This window comes from Bison bison, unplaced genomic scaffold (genome assembly GCF_000754665.1).
Source record: "Bison bison bison isolate TAMUID 2011002044 unplaced genomic scaffold, Bison_UMD1.0 scf7180017864326, whole genome shotgun sequence".
NCBI lineage: Eukaryota > Metazoa > Chordata > Mammalia > Artiodactyla > Bovidae > Bison > Bison bison.
In genome coordinates, this window is record NW_011494898.1 from 7,038,401 (window position 1) to 7,046,218 (window position 7,818).

Consider the following 7,818-nt stretch of genomic DNA (forward strand, 5'->3'; position numbering starts at 1 on the left):
GCAATCTTGATTCCAGCTTGTGTTTTTTCCAGTCCAGCATTTCTCATGATGTACTCTGCATATAAGTTAAATAAACAGGGTGGCAATATACAGCCTTGCCGCACTCCTTTTCCTATTTGGAACCAGTCTGTTCCATGTCCAGTTCTAACTGTTGTTTCCTGACGTGCTTATAGGTTTCTCAAGAGGCAGGTCAGGTGGTCTGGTATTCCCATCTCTTTCAGAATTTTCCACAGTTTATTGGGATCCACACAGTCAAAGGCTTTGGCATAGTCAATAAAGCAGAAATAGATGTTTTTCTGGAAGCTCTTCCTTTTTTGATGATCCAGCGGATGATGGCAATTTGATCTCTGGTTCCTCTGCCTTTTCTAAAACCAGTTTGAACATCTGGAAGTTCACGGTTCATGTACTGCTAAAGCCTGGCTTGGAGAATTTTGAGCATTACTTTACTAGCATGTGAGATGAGTGCAATTGTGTGGTAGTTTGAGCATTCTTTGGCATTGCCTTTCTTTGGGATTGGAATGAAAACTGACCTTTTCCAGTCCTGTGGCCACTGCTGAGTTTTCCAAATATGCTGGCATATTGAGTGCAGCACTTTCACAGCATCATCTTTCAGGATTTGGAATAGCTCACCTGGAATTCCATCACCTCCACTAGCTTTCTTCGTAGTCATGCTTTCTAAGGCCCACTTGACTTCACATTCCAGGATGTCTGGTTCTAGGTGAGTGATCACACCATCATGATTATCTGGGTCATGAAGATCTTTTTTGTTCTTCTGTGTATTCTTCTGTGTATTATTGCCACCATTTCTTAATATCTTCTGCTCCTGTTAGGTCCATACCATTTCTGTCCTTTATGGAGCCCATCTTTGCATGAAATATTCCCTTGGTATCTCTAATTTTCTTGAAGAGATCTCTAGTCTTTCCCATTCTGTTGTTTTCCTCTATTTCTTTGCACTGATCACAGAGGAAGGCTTTCTTATCTCTCCTTGCTATTCTTTGGAACTCTGCATTCAGATGCTTATATCTTTCCTTTTGTCTTTTTCTTTTCACTTCTCTTCTTTGCACAGCTATGTGTAAGGCCTCCTCAGACCACCATTTTGCTTTTTGCATTTTTTTTCCATGGGGATGGTCTTAATCCCTGTCTCCTGTACAATGTCAGGAACCTCCATCCATAGTTCATCAGGCACTCTGCCTATCAGATCTAGTCCTTTAAATCTATTTCTCACTTCCACTGTATAATCATAAGGGATTTGATTTAGGTCATACCTGAATGGTTTAGTGGTTTTCCCTACTGTCTTCAATTTAACCTAGTCTAATTGTTGATGTTTTCCACTCTGTTTCATGATTCAGAATCATATCCCATTTTATCAAGTATCAGTTTGTCCATTCTCTCATCAATGGACTTCTGATCTGGTTGTAGTTTTTGGTCTTTCTGATTGGTTTGCCTTCTTCTCAAAATCTCTATGGTACCCCCTGCTAAGCAGTACACTCTTTCTAGTCATATTTTCTGTACTATTTTTACCAGAACTTGAATGAGGTAAAAGAGATGGAGGAGAAGGGAGAGAAGAGTGGGAAGCTGGACAGGGAGAAGGAATTGCCCCATCTCTGTCCTGTAGTACACTCTGCTCTGAACAAAGCTCAGAGTCAAATCTTTAATTGCACCTAGTAAATTATTTAATCACTTATATGTATATTTACAATTATAGTAATATTTCTGAATAAGTACTTACTATGTTTTACATCTTTATTACCGTATACATAATAATGTAAAAATATTTTTACATTGGGTGATGCTTTATCAATTAGAAAATACATACTAAGTGTACTTAGTATGTATTTCAAATTATGATTATGCCCACTAGGGGGTATCATGTAGGTTTCTATTATGTCTTAAAGTTATAATTAATATAAATCATTCTAAAATCACATGACGATTAAGAAACTTCCATTTTCCTTTCTGAACAGCAACCATAGTCTAATAATAAAATCCCTATATTTAAATATCTTGAAAATTCTTTAAAAAGAATAATTTGAACACATTGTTTGAAAAGCTATGATCTGTAAAAATATTCTCTTAATTATCACAGCTTCTTTCTTACCACAGATGAAAAAAACCTCAATACTTGAAAAAGAAAAACTTGTCAAAAAACTGTAGATAATATTTAAAGGAGCAATCACATATTTTAAGGAGAAATAAAATCAAGTACGCATCACAATGGTACAGAGCTGCAGATGATAATTAAGGAGTGTAAGACTTTGTGCCTATAGTCACAAAAAGGTATGATATTTTGCTATCCTCATTGAGCTATACAGAATAGAACACCAGGTGAAAAATTAAAATCTCATTAAAAGACATAATGGACATAAGAGTGGGATCACAAGTTCATGATTGCACAGCATAAGAAACACTGATGCAGAGAGCCCTGGGCTCATCACAGGATAAGGAGATAATTCTAGCTAAAGCAATCACACAGGACTCAACAGCTTCTTGGTTCTGTCAAAAGCTGCCTCACAGAATACACAGTGCAAATATGTATCTCAACTTAAAGTGGAAGACAAGAGTTGAGGAGGAGAAGGTAAATAGAGTCATCTTGCCTGAGATGAAGCTCATAATTTTGCGAGTTATACCAGAACTGTCCTAGTCTCTAGCCTGTATCAGGCTGTCATGGAGTGAACACAGAGGGCACTCCAATGGCGGGTAATAGTATGTGCTTAGTAGTCAGAACAAGGTTGTCATCAGAATTTTATTTTGAAGTAGCCATGCAGTCTAAACACACTCTATCACTTCTCTGAGCCTCAGTTTCCTCGTTTGTAAACACTTTCTTTAAAGAGGTCATGTGATGACTAAAATCTATAAGCTATTGTCTTAGTGGATGTTTAGAGACTGTTGTTAATGACATGTATTCTGTGCTCATGATGTGGTTGTGAAGTTTTACTCTAGGTGCCTGTAGTGAGATGCTAAAAAATGATTCCCAAGGAATCATGCCTCCCTACATTCAGATCTTGTGTAGTTTTCATGCTGAAAATTCCAGTCTGCATACTGAATCTGGACTGGTCTTAAAATTTGGCCAATAGAATATAATGAAAGTGAAAGTGAGAAAGTTATGGGTTTAGGCCTCACAAGACTTACAGCTTCTGCTTTGGGATTTCTTGCTTTCTTGAGATGTCATGCAATGAAGCTTGGGCTAGTATCCTCAGGGAAGAAAGGTCATTTTTATAGAGAGGGAAACACTGTAGGTTGACTGAAGGAGAAGGCCCAGGCTGGCCACAGTCAGGTGGGTAGTTGGCAGAAAACACATGGACATGTCTAGTCAATGCTACAGGACAAGCTGAGCCCAGCCCAGACTGCAGACACATGACCAAAGCAGTGCTGTCGTTTGAAGCTACTAACTTTGTGTGGCTTGTTACATACCAATAGTTCACTGGCATAGACGGTTCACTTTACGTTTATACTTGTATGATACCCATTATACAGGTGAGGAAATGGAGGAATACATTTTCAGACATCACACAGCTAATGCATGGCAGAGCAGGGATTCTACCAAGGCAGCCTGGCTTCACAGACACCCACGCAATCAGCCCAATAACTAGTCTCTCTGGTTTTATGTCACCTTTTTTCCCCTAAAATATTTCAAGCCTTGGGAGGTTACTCAGTCTTTTCATGAATCTTTACAGACATTGATCCAAATCCTTTCTTCCCTTGGGCTTAGAGAAGGCCTAATCATGCAAAGGGCTGGATAGAAGACTTTTATAGATAAAGAGAGAGAGAGAGATACAGATAAACTATAAATTTGAAACTAGGTAATGAGCAAGAAGGAGAAGGAAATGGCACCCCACTCCAGTACTCTTGCCTGGAAAATCCCATGGGCGGAGGAGACTGGTGGGCTGCAATCCGTGGGGTTGCGAAGAGTCGGACACGACTGAGTGACTTCACTTTCACTTTTCACTTTCATGCATTGGAGAAGGAAATGGCAACCCACTCCAGTGTTCTTGCCTGGAGAATCCCAGGGACGGGGGAGACTAGTGGGTTTCCATCTTTGGGGTCACACAGAGTCGGACACGACTGACGTGACTTAGCAGCAATGAGTAAGAAAAGGCATACCCTAAATGGGAGGCTGACATGAGTACACATTTAAGGGCTATTTACTAGATTTTGACTATCTAGCATCCACTTCATTCTCTTTTTCCAATATAACTTCAATTTCCTTTTTGGGATTTCTTGTCAGCAACTGGAAAATGCACAGAACTGATAACCAGCTCTCCTGCCTTCTCTATCAGACAAAGAGACATTGCTCAGGCTAATATAAAAATGTAAACTTCTTCCTAGAATTTGAGTTGCAGGGCAGAATGAGGACAAGAATATAAGCAATAACTAAGCCCACTTACACTGCATGAGTGAAACTGTGAAGGAATCTCAGCCATCAGGATATCTGGTTTAATGCCAATTGTATCAGCTTCCTCTATAATCATGAGATCTATCTCAGCCCCAGGTGGGTATCTCAAATTAACCTTCTCTTTCCTCTCTCTCTCATATTCATTCTCATTTTCTCTCTCCCTCTCTCTCTAAGCTAGCAATCAAAGAAATGAAATTAATAAATTCATCAGAATATTCTTTTAAAAAGCCTCTGATAATCCTAGACAGCAGCAACTTGGATCTAAATCTGCACATCCAATAGGTTAACAATTTACTGTACAGAAACCTTCCACGGAACATGCTATTCATGAAACCCTATGATGCTCTGAAGTATCCAGAACTTTTTGATAACAAATGAAGTGTTCATGCTGTCACTTCAGTTGTGTCTGACTCTGTGTGACCCTGTGGATTGTAGCCCGCAAGGCTCCTCTGTCAATGGGATTCTCCAGGCAAGAATACTGGAGTGTGTTGTCATAGCCTCCTCCAGGGGAACCTCCTGACCCATTGACTGAACCCACGTTTCTTACTTCTCCTGCATTGGCAGCAGGTTCTTTACCACTAGTGCCATCTGGGAAGCCCGATTACAAATGAAACTGTACCACAAATCACAAGAGTAGCACGATCCTAACAAAATTTGGTAGGAGAACATCACTACAAGAAAAGCAAAACCTACTGCATATCAATCTCACTTATAAACACAGAACAAAATATCCTTAATAAAATATCATAAAAACATTACAAAATTTGGTTTATTCACAGAATGCAGGGAAGATTTAAAATTAGGAAATTGATTACTATAATATCACATTGAAAGGTCAAATAAAAGACAAACACCTGATATTTTTAATAGTGTTCAATAGGAACAGAAATATTTACAGTAAAGTGGTTATCTTTTATAATAAAAAAAGCTTACTTTAAAAAAAAAAATTCAGTTAACTAAAAGTACTATTTAATTTCTTAACATGAGAAGCAGTAAGTATCTAAAATCAAAAGGCAACATTACACTCAAGGACACCATTTTCCAAATTGAGTCTACCAACTTTAACATACCCTGGCCATTAAAAATTTCTGTTTCAAGAGATATGGAATTATTGATTTTAACAAATAACATTTTATAGCAGTTCTTTTTATATTATTTAACATCAAATGTGTTTGTTCATGTCCCAAAAGGCATATAGATTTAATTAGGTCTGAAATTTCTTGTTTCTTTCTTAATGACTGTATTTCACTGACTATATTTCAATGACTTTCTTCACTGAGCCAGTTTGGACACTAGTTTTCCCCCAAACATTATTGAAACAAATTTCATAATAAAGTTATCTCTATTAAATTCAGGAAAAGAAAACAGTGCCCAGTTTATGTAATTATTACAATTTTAGCTGATCTAATAGAAATAAAAAATTGGGAAATAAAGAATATTGTAAAAGATAGATAATATGTATAACAATATTTTCATGAAACAATTGTCTAATAGAAACATAAGAACATCAATCAAAAAGCTATTTGGAATAAAATACAAGTTTTATAATAAACAGGTGTTATAAAGGCTGGGAAGGCTGGATGTTATAAAAACCTATCAATTTAATACAACATCAAAAAGGAAATTCGGAGAGAAATGTACAAAAATTCATCAGCAAAAATAAAGGGGATAAATTTTCCCAGATAATTTATTAAATTCTGAGAAACCTATTACAGATATTTGTTAACTATTATAAAAATATAAAAATACACAGCTTTGTTAACACAGGACAAAATGTCAAAAGACAGAATAGAAAAAAGACAGGTTCAGAATGTTAAATAATTAAATGTATGATAAAAATGACATTTCAAATAAAAAACAAAAGGATGACTTATTCAATAAATTGGGTTAGAACAATTTAAGAAAGAGCTCTATATTATACCTAGACATAGATAAATTTCAAAAGAATTCAAGATCAAAAAGACAGAGTGAATAAAAGAACTAGAGAAATATGTAGTTAAATATTAATTCTTGGAGTTGAGTTTGTCTTTCTAAGCATAGATGCAAAAAAAATTTCAAATCAAAAGAATACTGGTTCAGAATCCATAAAAGTGAAAATTCCCTGTATGATAGGAACAAACTATAAGAAAACTGGAATGTCTTTATCATAAAATAGCTTCATAAGCCAAGAAGGAAAAGGTAAACTCTACATTTTAGGAATCAGTGAACTTAAATGGACTGGAATGGGTGAATTTAACTCAGATGACCATTATATCTACTACTATGGGCAAGAATCCCTTAGAAGAAATGGAGTAATCATCATAGTCAACAAAAGAGTCTGAAATGCAGTACTTGGATGCAATCTCAAAAACAACAGAATGGTATCTGTTCATTCCCAAGGCAAACATTCAAATCACAGTAATCCAAGTCTATGCCCCAGTATGCTGAAGAAGCTGAAGTTGAACAGTTCTATGAAGACCTACAAGACCTTTTTGAAATAAAACCCCCCAAAGATGTCCTTTTCATTATAGGATAAGGGAATGCAAAAGTAGGAAGTCAAGAAACACCTGGAGTAACAGGCAAATTTGGCCTTGGAGTACAGAATGAAGCAGGGCAAAGACTAATAGAGCTTTGACAAGAGAATGCACTGGTCATAGAAAACACCTTCTTCCAACAACATAAGAGAAAACTCTACACATGGAAATCACCAGATGGTCAACACCAAAATCAGACTGATTATATTCTTTGCAGCCAAAGATGGAGAAGCTCTATATAGTCAGCAAACACAAGACTGAGAGCTGACTGTGGCTCAGATCATGAACTCCTTATTGCCAAATTCAGACTTAAATTGAAGAAAGTAGGGAAAACCACTAGACCATTCAGGTATGACCTAAATCAAATCCCTTATGATTATACAGTGGAAGTGAGAAATAGATTTAAGGGATTAGATCTGATAGACAGAGTGCCTGATGAACTATGGCCGGAGGGTCATGACATTGTACAGGAGACAGGGATCAAGACCATCCCCATGGAAAAGAAATGCAAAAAAGCAAAATGGCTGTCTGAGGAGGCCTTACAAATAGCTGTGAAAAGAAGAGAAGTGAAAAGCAAAGGAGAAAAGGAAAGATATACCCACTTGAATGCAGAGTTCCAGAGAATAGCAAGGAGAGATAAGAAAGCCTTCCTCAGTTATTAATGCAAAGAAATGGAGGAAAACAATAGAATTGGAAAGACTACAGATCTCTTCAAGAAAATTAGAGATACCAAGAGAACATTTCATGCAAAGATGGGCTCCATAAAGGACAGAAATGCTATGGACCTAACAGAAGCAGAAGATATTAAGAAAAAGTGGCAAGAATACACAGAAGAGCTATACAAAAAAGATCTTCATGACTCAGATAATCATGGTGTGGTCATTCACCTAGAGCCAGACATCCTGGAATCTG